Below are 14501 nucleotides of genomic sequence, written 5' to 3'. Positions count from 1 at the left end.
TGTCTCATATGAAAAGATATATTTCACCACTTATGTCAGTTCTGGCCTTTAATATCAATACTTTCCCTCCTATACCAAGATTTATTTAGTGCCATTTCTTTTCCTTGGTCTTCATATTGTGCATCTGTGTTCTGCTTAACCACATACGTAACAGTCTCTTGAAAAGTAAGCAAGTAAGATTTGGAACTTCCTCTGAGTCCTTATCCTTTGCCACAATGCACAATTTTTATTTTTTTTTCTTACCAAAATGCACTAAATCAAAAAATAGTATTTTTCCAGAATTGGTGAGGACTATTGACCGCCTGTCTGTGATTGCTGTGGAAAAACCCATCTCTGAAGTTTTTCACCCTGTTACTAAGTGATACGCAGTCGTGGTTCCAAGCCAAACATGGAGCGTGTTCCTGAGGAGCTGTGAGTGATGAGAGCTCCTGGGTCTACACAAAGACTGCAGTTTCCCTCCATTTGGTGGTCCTGGTGATACCATCAGGATGGCAGGAAAGCTACTGCTTTTTAATGAGCAGCATGTTATTCTTCATCCAGTGAACTCACTGACTGCCCCTTGTTGTTTGATCCTCTTTGAAGCATTAAGTGGCACTAATTATAATAGCAGGAGGTGATAACCTGTTTCTTGTTATGTTTGATTTCATGAAGCTCTGGAACACACTGACATTCAGTGCCATACAGTGCCTGGAGATGCTCTGAAGGTCTGGCAAGAAGTAGATGGTAGTTGTGACACTTCCTTCCTAAGGAGAAGCTACTTCTCAGCCTTGGAGGAACTCTTGCGTTCAGAGTTAGGTCTTACGAGATATGAGTTGTAGGGGAAACTCATTAATAAACTTGAAGAGTTGGAACGTGACGCTGGGTTTCTGGAAGCCCTCTGTCTGTGTCATTGTTTTCCTAGCTAACATTTGGAACAAACACAACATGGAGGTGTCATGAGTATTGGCCCCCCTCCCCACCTCTCTCCCCTGAAAGTCCAGAAAGATGCATTATCACAACAGGAGCCACCAAAAATTGGTATCCAGATGTTCTGGGTGCAGACTGGAGATGCAGGTGTTGAAATGGAGGGAGGCCTGCGGGGGTGGGGGGTGGGGGGAAGCCCAAAATTAGATAGCTGATGTTGAGATGATCCTCTGGCATTTACAGGTTTTGGTCTATAATAGAGGAATGCAGAGGAGGGTGGTTTATCTTAAATGTCACTTCATGAACACACTGATTAAAGTTCTTACACTGGAAGTGAAATTTTGGTAAAATGCATTTCTTTGAACTGACCTACTCTCAATTAAGTGCTTTAGGAATGAAGTGATTAGGGTACTCAGAAATGAGTGAAAGAGTCTCTCTGTGCCATTCTCTGTTGCTGGGACTGCTTCTGTATTTTGTATTTAAATAATTATCAGAGTGCAAGTCCATACCTTTATCTTGCTTCAGGTTCATGAAATTTAGAATTCAGACAGGCCACAACGTGAGACGTTTTTAAAATAAGCTAGAAAAGTTCAGGCACACTATCCATCTAGACATTAATGCTATCATATTCCTATTGTATTGGTGGTTCTGACATATATGAGTATTTCTCACAGCTGTGCTTTTCCATTTCATTTTGGCTGAGAAATAATGAAGGTAAGCTGTCCTTAGTGGGCAGGTTTGGAACTCCTAGTAATGATGAGCTGTCCTTGGGACTAATGCAAGCAGATTTGATTGCCTGCAGGCAAAGGGCCTCCCAGCGTGGTCAGTGGTTCCAGGATTTATCCCTAAAAGGTGGGTGAGCTCAGCTAGCACAAGCAGTAAGTTTTGAGGGACCTTGCAGATGAGTATAAAAGGATTTTTATATTTTATGTGCCTAGGTTATCAGATGGCAGATGCAATGCAGTACACATTAATGTAGAATAAATAATGAATCTTAGAGAAAATAATAAGAGGAAACATCTGCTGAATTGAAACAGGATGTATCATATTGACTGAGAGAAGAAGAGCAAGTTACCATGGAAAGATTCTCAAAATGGGCAATACAAAGAGCAAAAAACCCTGTTGCTGCAAATTTTTTTAAAATAATTTTTTCTTGTTAGAACACAATGTGTTCATTTAGGGATGTATGATTGCCATGCAGGAACATATCTATTAATTTGCTGGTTTAAAGAGCTTGCTCCCACCTGGACGCTGTTGTAGGTTACTTAGAGCCATAATATATCCTGTTGACCACCAAGGGTGCATTTCTGAGAAATGTGCCAGTAGTTCAACACAGAGTGAAGCAACTCTTGCCATCTGCATTAATGTACCAAAAGTGTGATGATGCAGAGGCTTAATAAAAACAGAGGTTCATACTTGGGATCAGGACGTAGTAGCTCATTTTGTTGAATTCTTTTGACTGAACCCATAAATGACACAATTTCTGTCAATGCTGCTTCACAATAACCAGTGAGGAGTTTGTTAAAAGCAAGTGAATTGTTTGAGTTTTGGTTTGGTGAAAATGTTATTTTCTACGGAAAAAATCTTCTGGTTCATTCTAGAACTGATTATTGTTGTGTATGTGTTGGTGAATTTAATTATTTCTTGGTGTTTCTGTTTTTAGAACATGAAATGAAGGTGCCACTGATATTGTTGACAGGTTCAATCCCTGTATCCTTCAGAGTACTGAATTTAAATACCAGTGCTGTAGCTGACCCTGTGCAAGGGTCAATTCCCATCTTGCAAATGCTATGAACTAATAATAGAAATACTTTTGTATTTTTGAGCCCTAAGTAGTTTTGGCTGTGTTTTATGAATGTTAAATCAAAGAAACTTAATACAATTTTAGTTAGCGTTAATCTTGCACATTAGCCAGGAGAAGATACATATAAAATCATAAATGTTGTACAGCTGTAAATTGCTATACAAATTTTAATGGTCACATTAATGTTTAAAGAATTTTATCCTGGTGTTTCAATTTTAATATTTGTTGGAAAAACACAGTCAATACTTTTTAACCCTTGTATCCAAAACTGTGCTTATTCATATTTGTGGAATAAATCAATCAGTGAGACTCTGATGTACTTACTGTGTATATTTTAAAAGGATAAACTAGCAAGGGGATCTGAGATTCCTATCTCAGTTTTCCCATAACAAAAAAAAAAAAAACCAACCGAAAAACAACAAACAAAAAACCCAACAAAAACCAAAAACCACAAACAAACAAATTTAATAATGTGACATTTACATTAGTATGCCACTAATTATTGCAGTTCAAATACTTGGATGCTGCTGGACAAGTGCCATAGCATGGGAAGGGAGGTTTCCTGAACTAAGTCCAGTGTTTTGCAATGCAGGACAGCAGCACAGTGGAAGCGTCTGCACAGAATTCACTTTGTGATACATTGCCTTGATGACAGGATCAAGTACCTACAAAACTGAGTGGTGTTAAGATGACCTCAATAAGTCAAATGAAAATGTGAAGTTGTCTGGAGAGCTGAAGGTGCCAAATTCTTCTTAAGACAGAGCTGCTGTCGGCAGCAGCCTTTAAAAGTGCTTGTTTTAGTGGTTCTTTCCTGTTTGTGGCTTAAAATAAAATCAAGAGTTATTGTTTAAAGAAAGAAAAAATACCTCAACACTACTACAATAATGAAAGCAATTTATATATCTCTGTTTAGGTCCTCTCTTGTCTGTCACTCTGGAAAAGGACAATGACTATACACAATTGTACAACACATACATTCTTATCCCTTTGCACCTGTGTTTTTTTCCTACTATCATACTTGTTTCTGCCTGGTTCAATTCTGCTGAGACAGAATCTGGATGTTGCAATACCCATCTCTCTTCTTTCTTGAAAGCTTAATGTGAATTAATTTCTTCATTTGGTCTCACATCAAAAGAAGTAGCACTGGCCACAAAACTATTCACTGTTATGTTGCCACTTTTATGGGCCACATGCAATTGTGGTGTCTAATTCAACACCTTGAAAAAAATAGGAACCTAGTACAAAAAAAAGGTGAATATTATAAAAAAAAATTAAAAGTGTGAAAAATTCTAGAAAAACTAGCTGAACTGGTATGTCACATTGGCTTGTCTGTAAAGTTCCAATTTAGATAAAGACCAGCAAGCAGGCAAACAAATGTCTGGGATGTCTTCATAATAAACATATATGAGCATTGGATTTAACCTTCTAGGAAAGTAGGCACTTTATGGTGTCGGGATAAGAAAAAAAATACTAAAACTGGAGAAGCATAATGATAGGAGAAAGGCAAACTACATTTAGTGGAATACTGAAAGTTAAAAATAGTAAGCTTCTCTGTATTATGAATATTATCATGGTTAGTAAATATTCTGACAGAAATACTAGAAGGTAGTGTAGGTTCTGCTGAGAGTTGTGAAGCTTTTTTTGGAAAACAGGACTTGAAAATATATGCAATATGTTAAAAGGGGTCACTACAGACCCCATAAAATGAGTCTCCACCAAATGTTACTCTGTTTCAAACTGTTAATGTTTGTGAATTATTGGCACTTGTGACCTAGCAATTATTCCATCTTCTCTTATTTATATATCCTGCTTGACATAAAATCTCCGCAGTTACTGTGTATCATTTGGTCTTTCAGTGCTTTATGTTTTTTATCCAACTCAATGTGAAAAATATTTAAATTGGCATTACAGAATATTCCTGTAAAATGTAGAAATGTTTGCTAATTGAATGTAGAGAAGAGTGACCAAGACAGTTGTTTTAAAATATCTCTCATAATGTGCAAAACATGCATTTACATTTTTTAAACATGATGTTACTTGGAGTAATTCTGTTTGCAATATGGCTGTGAATAAGTTAGTTGAAGACTGAGTTGTTTTTGACATGATCTGCATGTGTGTGTGTACAAAGGATATTTTATAAATTTATACCTGCATGGCGGCAAATGTGATTAAATAGCCCAAGATATATACATGTATTTATATGGTTTTGGCAACTTAAGTTACAATGTTTAGGCCACTAGACTTATTTTTCACATCCCAGATCTCACAAAGGCTTCAAAGAGCTGCTAATTATAAAACAAGTCAAACCCCTGCTTGCTTTGATAAGTACTTAAGAAATGTCTCTGCACTCTTTTTCCACAGGAGAAACCCTGTAATTCAAAGTGCTTTGAGCTGATACAGCAGGTTGGCAGCATATACAGGAATGGGAGTTTGGGCTGTCCCAGTCTCTGGTGCCTGGAACCGTGTTCCCAGGGTGGGCATGGGCTGCCAGCAGAGCCCCCAGCCCCAAGCACATCCCTCTGCAGGCAGGAGATGCACTGCAGGTGAGATTATTTATTCTGGCAGCAGCTGTTTACTTCCAGTCACTGGCTCTTCCCAGGAATTTTCCCTTGCCCCATCATCTGCAGTAAATTCAAAAATTTCATTCATGCAATGAGAGGCAGGCCATGGATGCCTCAGTAAGCTGTGTGGTCTCTGTACCTGAAAAGAGAAACAGGTTGAATTCAATAAAATGTATCACAGTATTTCCATATAGACGTTTTATCTTCTTTGTTTGGAGGCTCCAAAGTGTTTACTAAAATTGACATGGTCTAATTGAATCTGAATAAGGAGCTGGAGAGTTGCTATCAAATCAAGTATCTCAGCCATAAGGTAGCTACTTTATTTTACTGAAAATTAGCTTAAGTCTACTGAATTAATATTTGTTTAAAATTAGGGAAGCTAGATATTTGGCTATAAGTGAAAAAGCTGTGGATTTGGTTGTTGGGTTTTTTTTTTGTTTGTTTCCCTAGTGCTTTCATTTCCATGATCAACTTAAACAAGGTTACATTGATGTGTTTTATCTTATAATGTGGAGCTCTGTGTCTCACAAGATCAGGCTTGTTATTGCACAAATTTATTCTTACTTTGTTCCCTAGAATTTGAAAAGGTGGAAAAATTGTAGGAACATTAGGTAGAGGCAGGGAAGAATATTTTGTAGTGGCTGAAAAACATGACACGTAAGTGATTTTATTATTTTTATGTGCAATGTGACATCTTACCTATTCAACCATTGAAAGACATTTTAAATGAAAACTCGACAAATGTGTGCAAAAATATTTGCAGTGATAAGGTACTCATAACAGTCACATATTTAAGTAGTCAGTGTTTTAACAGATCAGACTTTGGTCAGCAGTTAAAGATACATGATCTGCTTTCATACCACTACTGGCCTTCTGTAAATCTTGACAGTCCCTTGCCCCTATTCCTTTTCCCATAATTTTCAGTCAAATACAAAGGATAGCATCTCCAGGGCAAATGGTTGATTTTCATGATTCAGAGCATGTCCCGTACAAACCCCACCCTAGTCCTGACTGGAACTACACCACCATGTGAAAACACACATTGCTACTAAACCTAGAGTAGCTCCTGAAGCCGATTTCAGGATCAAGAGAGGAAATGCCTACATAGACCTTGTTCTTGGGAGTTAGAGGATTGCTGTAGGAAAGCTTTAAAGCCTGCGGTGCCTGGCAGCACACTCAGATGTCAAATAATTAATTAATGTTCCTCTTTACTGTATTCTGTGCCCATGTACAGAAGCAGCCCATACCATGGCCCAGGGATTTTAATGACATTGCAATGAACGTGTCCTTGACTTGGTCAGGTTGTTTGCATCAGGGATCCTTTCAAGGACCTCACCAGAGCTGGTAGCCTCCTGCTGTTTCAGTGCAAGCTCATGTGCAGCTTCAAAAAGGCCCCAAGAGCTACTTGGGACTTTTCTTTCTTCCTTTCCTTGTCCTCCACCTTTGTTTTCCTAGTGCTGGGCATAAACCAAACCCTACTGCCCAAATCTCCCTTGTGCTGGGGCCAGTTGCATGATGGCACTAAGCTGGGAGCCAAGCATTCCCCATGAAGACATGTGGTGAGTGACAATCCCACCTTGCAGAGCTCATGATCAAAAAATATTTGATGCCTATTTAGGATATTGCCATCTTCAGTCTGGTGCCAAAAATTACTCAGCATAAGGCAAAATTAAATGGAAGAATATTAAACCTTGCATTGCCATACTGCTGTGGTGCAGCAGTCTGTATGCTATTGCATTTGCTGGTATTGGACAGGCATTACGTAATCCTGTGGATGAAACCTGTACCTCAGATTTTAATGGTGTTACAGTAAAGAAATGCCATCATTTAAAAGCTGTTTAAAATATGTTTGGAGAGGATAAATTGTGGTTTACACAGATTTTTAATGAGATAGTTTTGGCAGAACCTGCCTCTACTTTGGCGTTAGTTACTTAAGGCTGTGTCCTGGGGATAGTTGTCAGCACTTCAGACAAGTGTGTGCTGTGTTGTGAGTCAAATGGGAAATGATCCTCAAACTAGCTGGGACATGTGGTTGGGATTTTTTTCAGCACGGATAATTAAAATGTTATATTCTCATCCCAGTAACAAGCTAGTAATGTAATACATTTCCACCTGTCAATTCTACGTTATACTGTAGATGGGGGATTGATTTTGGAGGAGGATCTCCTGTGGTTTGATTGTCATCTTCTCAGGTCAGCAGCCCATGCATCTGTAGGCACCCAGTTCGGCAGGGCCAGCTCCTGTCCCCTTCTGTTTAAGCCGCAGAGATGAATCCCTGTAGTTGTGTTTTCCTATTAAAAAGCACAGTAGGTAACTTTTGCCTTTTTTAATCCACTGCTTTGTCATCATTTACTCAGGAAGATGGCAGGACTGTTTACTTTCTTGTTGGAGCTGTAGTATTCATTGACTTTAAATAATATTTAATTTTTTTGTAGAACCAAATATTTACTCTGATAACTGCTTCTTTCAGTATCTTAGTTTTGAAGGTGTCTTTATTTTTAACTGTAGGAGATGGTGAATAATAGCTATTTCCATGCGTTACCTAATTTCAGAATCCCTAGTGCGTTTCTGTCCTGCAGGATGTCAGGATATTTCTTCCTTCAGTTGCCCTCAAAAATTCCTTTCTGACGTTGCTGGAAAGGCTTTAGGTTAATTTCCATCAGGAATTTAGGTAATTCACATTCAGTGTTCTTTTCAGTGCTGCTGTTAGGAACCTTCACCTGATAGAGGTTAGAAACTTATTTTTAGAGACACAGACCTGACCTAAAGGCAAAATATAGCAATCAGTAGAGCTCAAAATTGGCTTTGCTGCTTTTGTGAGTTTTCTCCATGTGCCACGGTGCCTGCGTTACACCCCCCTACTCTGCAGGGGGTCAGAGCATCAGGTCTGAGCGATGGGCTCCTCGCTGCCCTGCTTGTGAGGACAGAACGGTGTCACCGCGGAGCAGCGCCAGGATGAGATGCGAGTCGGCTCGCGAGCACGGAGCCCACACCTTGGATTTGTGAGCTGGCTGCTTGCCTAGCTGATAACTCAGGCCAGGATGGACTAACCATTAGAGGTACATAAACTACCTTCAGATATTGGGGATACTGGTGTGCCTGCTGACACCTCCCCAGCAGCAGCAGCTGCCCTCTTTGGCTCGTGTCCCTGAGGAGAGGGGGCAGGTCAGACCCACGCGTGCCCCGCGCTGCCCGACGCTGATGTAAGCTTTTAGCAGTGCAGCACCCTGGGGCTTGAAGGCGATTACATTTCTGACAGAAACAGGGTATGTGAGATTAATCTGGAACTCAAATCATTATTAGTAGTATTGCAGTGAGATAGTGTTTGTGCAGTACTTTTCAAAGTTACCACAGCACTAAATGGAGGGGGAATTGCTGGCTTTACTGAGCAGCTCCTAGACTAAGGGCACTATTTTTTTTAAATTGGTTGTGAACATCCTAAGTAGGTCAGTGCTTATTTCAAACATTTCACAAAATACTAGAGCTCTTAAAGCCTGATTAGGAAAGGTTACTAAATGCTTGCTTTCAATGTTTGCTCCTTTGTTCAGTGCATCAGTTTTTAGTTCATGTTCTTTGTAATTAATATTGCTTTTTTGCTTGTGGAACAGACTGCAAATTATTTTTGCTACTGTTTTTTTAAAAGTCTAAATAGCTTAGGATTTTTTTGTTTGCTTTGGTTTCTGGTTTGTTTTTGTTTTGGTTTTTTTTTAATGCAATGGCTTTTAGTATTTGGCAACATTTTATTATAGAGTGAAGCTTTCTGTTGTTTCCTCATTTCTGTTTCATAATACTTTAATACTTTTAAAAATATCCATTTAATATAATTGCTTTACTTACTCCCTGTATTGGACTGCTGAGACTCGTAGTCTTTTCCTTTCCTACTCATGAGTTCTGTTTTCCTTTTTGGACATGGTTTGTCTTTAGAAGAACATTTTTCATGTCTGATAGCCTTCTTCCCTGTCTTCCTTATGCTGCGAGATGAAGAACCATGGAGACCAATTCGACTGGTTTGGGGTTTATTTTTATTCTCATGATGTGCTTTTAATCATATCTTTCTTATATGGTATCTTCATGGAGTGGCCTGAAACAAGGAGTTATTTTAGTCTTTTAATCACTGTCTTAGGTTTTCTTTTAGCTAAGTTCCCTTTTTTCCGTATTTCCTCTCTTTAACAAGTGAAACGGGAATGGACTCTGTACATGGGGCAGGCATTTTCTTCAGTGTCATATTGTACAGCTACTGCTACAGGTACAGAGGAAAACCTGGGCATGTCAAGGGAAGTGGGAATGCACTGTACAAAGGGGAGTGGAATCAAAGGGAGGAGCAAGTGGTAGTAATAAATACTAGGTTCAGGTTATTTAGAAAAACACAGCACATTAGTCCTTGTGGGAAAGAAGAGTAGGATGGAAGGAAGAGAAATCAAAATGGGATTTGGAGAAAAGTTGTTAAAGACACTGTGTCCATTACAAATTGAATGGACACTATATGAGAGCAAAAGGAATAATGTTCAGTCATCCCTGCTAATACAGAACCACTGGTAAGACTTCGATGCAAGTAGTAGGGCTCTCCCATAGTGGTAGTCCCTAATCTAAGATTTACGTAATATGCCTACATATAACCTTATTTATATTTGTCATGAATGGAGGTACAAAAAGTATTTGCATGGCCCAGGTTAGTAAGGGTTCTCTGAACTCGAATTGTCATCCCTGTGCAAAGTTCTGTTGGTCTGACTCTAGAGCTGAAGGAACTCAGAGTACTCCGGTGGTCTGAAAGTCTGTGTGAGTAACATATATACTTTCATAATATTTATACAGCTGTAAGAGTTTTACTTTGCTTAAAAATTTCAGCAACTACATGTAATCCAGAAATATTTCCATCTGCCTTTTGAACAATGAACTTAAGATGTTGTGAAAGTCCAGTGTTCTTAGCCCAAAGCTCATGCTCATAACACAGGTTATTTTGTGAGTTGATAATTCTGAACACCCGTTCCTTATTACTACCTTTATATTTTCTTTCTGAAGAATATTTACTTTGCTGCCTTAGAACTAATATGATAAGCAAATCAATCACATCAGTCTGTATTCCTGAAAGATAGGATAGACATATGTTGTAGTTGCAGATGTTATGGAAGTTTGACAAAAAATGTCTCATAACTTCTGTAGTGTTCAAGGTCATAGAACAAAAATTTCCCGCATACAGCAGGAGCTTGGTTTTTACCTGTGAGTCATAAAATAGAAGCTGTAAAACAAGTCTGTGAAACATTTTAGAAGAATATTAGTTGTTTTCAACTGACAATTCATTTTGTAGGTTCTGAAGTAGACTCAGCTGTGTATCGGTTTATTCTGAGAAAGAGAGAAAGTGTATGGTCAGCATAGACTAATGTCTATTTATGAGGAAGATTTTTATTCCATTAGTAAAGTAGGTTGTTGAAATAATAAAATATGTACTCTTCACCTCTTATTTTCATTTCCTGATGTATGATAAGTTGAACTGCTGTTGAGTAAAATTTGCAGCAAATGTTCTTTCCTGTGCTCATTTGATATAGTTCACACTCCATTAACATCCTGATAGAGAGGAGGACGTTACTCTGTAACTTTTTATTTTCCCATACTTCTGAGATGACTTTGGGACACCATACTGTGACTGCAGAACATTACAAAGATTTTAGGTAGTGTCAATGCAGTGGGATAGATTCTGCAGTGCTACTCGCAGACTCTAAATAAACTTAATAATTGCATTCTGAATCATTTAGCTTTTTAATCATTAGTTTATGGCTAAATTTATCCCATTGTGCACACAGTTATTGGAGCGCTAACAGTATAAATACCACTCTAGTTCTGGCAGTTACTTTAGCAAAGGATATCTGCAGCCCTCTTATTTAAAGAAAATTATTTCACTTTGTTAAAACAAACCAAAAAATAACCTCCACCCAACAAACCACTTGTTTATGATATTCAAATAGAAAGGTATTTTTGTAAAAATAGAATTCATTTTGTCTATTTCAGGTTTATTCATGCATCTGTAGTGATTTCTTCATCAGCAGATTATATAAAGGTGATACTGAAAACAATTGTCGCTTATACAGGTAGGACAAAACTAGACCCTGTGAGTCACCTGATGGGAGAGGAGATACTGAATACAAAATTAGTTCGAATAGAAACAGTTGTCAAAGAGGTAAAGATCTAAAGACAGATACCACAGGACCTGTCTGGGTGGAAAAGATAAGGTAACATAGATGACTTTAATGAGTGTTTCAACTGAAATTTAGAATAAAAATGCCTAAACTTGGCACCAAGAAATGCTGAATGCTTTTCATTCTTTTTAACTGAAATGAAAATAGAAACCCCTTTTGTCTTCTGACAGGGTAGTGTTTATCAGTCTGAATACGTGGCCTGTCAGAAACAATAAGTATTTGCAGATTCCTTTGAGGTCACCGGGAGTTGAGGGTTAAGCAACCTTTTAAATCTGCCCTGAGTGTCACTGACAGAGTGCATGAGCCTTGGGGCAGGTGGCGTAAGGAAAGGGTTAATTAAACAAACCTCTATGGAGGGCCTGGCAGCTTATTCTTATCAGAAGATCTGCAAGGGTATTGGGTTGGATCTGTGGGTGTCTGTGACTCTCTCCAGTCTCTGTCAAGTGAAACAGAGGAAAGGCACTAAAATGAGGCTGGAAGAAACGGAGCTATTACTGGGTAGGCTGAGATCAAGCAAATTCAGGGACAGATGTGCCCACCTTTGGAAGATCTTATTTACCTTAAATTGACATGACTCTGTTACAAGAAGGGGCTTAGTATCTGCAGTAAGGTGTTCCATGGCATCACATTGGCCATCAGGCTGTATTTTATTCCTCTGATTCCTTTGTGATTTGGATCCTCTAAGATCAGCTGCATGTGCACAAAGGAGACTTGAACTCTTGCTGCTGTGACCCCCTTGTATTTTGCACTGTTTTTTTTAACTGACTTTGTCACAGAGCCTGCAAACCAGAGCCAAACTGTCTCCTTACCATCTATTTGATGAAGCAATATGTAGAATGTAGTTTTTATCTGCAAAACAATACACAGAAACAGGCCTACCCCTTGCTGAGGTACCTGTTATTGCAATGTTACTGTAATGTAAGTAGATTTCACCTCTAGGTGTGACTTCTGCGATAACTCAGTAACAAACAGTATTGGTAAGAGCTGCTCGTTTCCAAGAAGAACAAGAAAGGGAAAAATAAGGAGGCTGTAAGTAATGTTTTGCTTTGCTAATAAATGTTTTCATTTTATTTGTTCTTAATTGTTCTTATTTTCTCATATGTCTATTTTGGGTTTCCTAAAGTCATTTTAGAACAAGCAACTTTTAATTGGATTTGAGAGTCCTGAAAATCAGATACCAGTCTTTTTGGTAGACAAAACATGAGGTATTGTTTGCTTGTGATTTAAGGTGGGTTTGAAGTTGATGTATTTAAAGACTGACCCAAGTCAACCCTAGCAGGAATAAATCAGAAGGTTCTGATATGGGCTTTGTGTCAGATGATGCTTAAGATCTTCTAATTGTGTAAATCTGAAGCCTCAGAAGCCTCAGTTCATGCTAGTAGCCATGTGAAGAAAAGTTGAGACTGTTTTAAAACCTCACAGAGCACTGTAGCTTTTGACTAACTGGTTTTTTGGCACCTTTCTAATCTGCCCAACACAAAGCACTGTGCAGAGAGGGGAACTTCTCCATCTATTTTCTTGACTGTGTTTTGGTTCCTCTTTGGTGAGTTCAGAAAATGTCAAGATTTTGCAAACTCAAATGGTCTTGACCTGTATCAGTTTTTCATCTTCATTTCTTAAAAGACAACCAGACATACTGAAGAGTATCCAAGCCCCTTATTCATATGATAACAAAGCAAAGACATGTCAATATACAGTGCAATGCCTGAGCTGTCATGGACGAGCATGTCCCAAGCAGTGTGTCATGAGCACACTCACAACACTCAGGATTTAAAACATACTCAGTAAATCACTTGAAAGACTGTAGAGGCTGGGAAGAAGGCCTTTATTTGACTTCAGGGTTGTGATTGAGCTCTTGGATGAGAATTTGGTTTCATCTTGGACTACAGGTGAGCTGCAATTTTTGTTAATAAATAGGACATTGTGTGAAACTTCTGAAGAAGATAATGGACCATCCACACACCTTTAACTGATTTAGGGCTTCTTTGTCATTATCTTAGCTTTCTGTGCACTTCAGAGGATTAGGTAAGAAATAGCAGGTGATGTCCTGATTTTTTAAAAGAAACTTTCTGAGTGATCAGGAGATGTGACAGACCACCAATTGGAGCTGATTGCATCAAGTAAAAACTCAATACTTGTTATGGCCAATTTCATTCCATATATACAATGATACATTTGCTCTCCTATCTCAGGAAATTTTACTTTTTCATTATTTACCCATGAGGAAAAATAAGTTATTTGTTCTCCTTGACAGCCTCCTGCAGTTCTAACACTTGCAGCTAACTTAGAGTTCATGTTTTCTTCATGATTTGAAATGTTTCACATTACTTCTGCTTCCTTGCACTCCTTTTTGTTCTGCTTGTCTGCTGTAGGAAAAATTCTCCCAGTTTTATATGCTGTGATCTTTTAGGAGATTCAGTCTTTAGTAAACTAAAAGCATTGAATTGTATTTGGATGAAAATTCATTTTCCTCTAAGTTTTGTATAATGCATTTAGTGCATTTTGACTCCTGGAATTTCTGAAATATAACAGCTATGGTACTGTCTAGAAATGAGAGGTATCAAGCAAGCAGCCTCAAAATAAACAGTGCATTTGCTGAGGCTACAGATTTTGAGTCCACGCTAATGAAGTAGTCCTGGGGAGGCATTCCTCTCCTTGCCATGGCAGCCTTTACTTCTTCTGTCTTTCAGAATACCTCAAAAAATTTTGTTCTTTCTTGCTGTACCAACTCAAGAAAATTTCACTTGCTTGAAAATCCTTGCCTGGAAGTTGGCAAACCCTTAACTGCTTGTATTAGACCACATAGTTTTAGTACTGACACCATCTTGTGATTCACCCATTCTGCACCAGGCCCCCATGTGAGCAGTGTCATCAGAGGGAATAATGAGCTGATAGCACATATTCAGTCCTGTTTTCATCAGAGCACTGGAGTCAAAGTAGGACTAGTTTGGCTCAAACTGAACATCACCTGTTTCCCCAACCTTCCCATATGTCCTTTATTGTGCAAAAGGGTTTAAATGACCATCTATGTAAGATGTTGCT

The 14501-nt window shown here is 38.5% G+C and overlaps 1 protein-coding gene across 3 annotated transcripts in view; it reads left to right on the top strand.

Moving 5' to 3' along the window:
- Nucleotides 1–14501, top strand: part of KIAA1217 (KIAA1217 ortholog) — a 351226-nt gene that overhangs the window by 94479 nt on the left and 242246 nt on the right. The window contains exon 1 of one of the 3 annotated variants that reach the window (XM_071560137.1): nt 11326–11351. The exons of the other annotated variants lie outside the window; for them this stretch is intronic. The gene's annotated coding sequence lies outside the window, so the exon portion shown is untranslated. Of the gene's footprint in view, nt 1–11325; nt 11352–14501 lie in introns of those variants that run through there. 3 annotated transcript variants of the gene reach the window in all.

The sequence above is a fragment of the Pithys albifrons genome, chromosome 7 (genome assembly GCF_047495875.1).
Source record: "Pithys albifrons albifrons isolate INPA30051 chromosome 7, PitAlb_v1, whole genome shotgun sequence".
NCBI classification, from domain to species: domain Eukaryota; kingdom Metazoa; phylum Chordata; class Aves; order Passeriformes; family Thamnophilidae; genus Pithys; species Pithys albifrons.
This window is presented reverse-complemented; position numbering and strand designations above follow the sequence as displayed.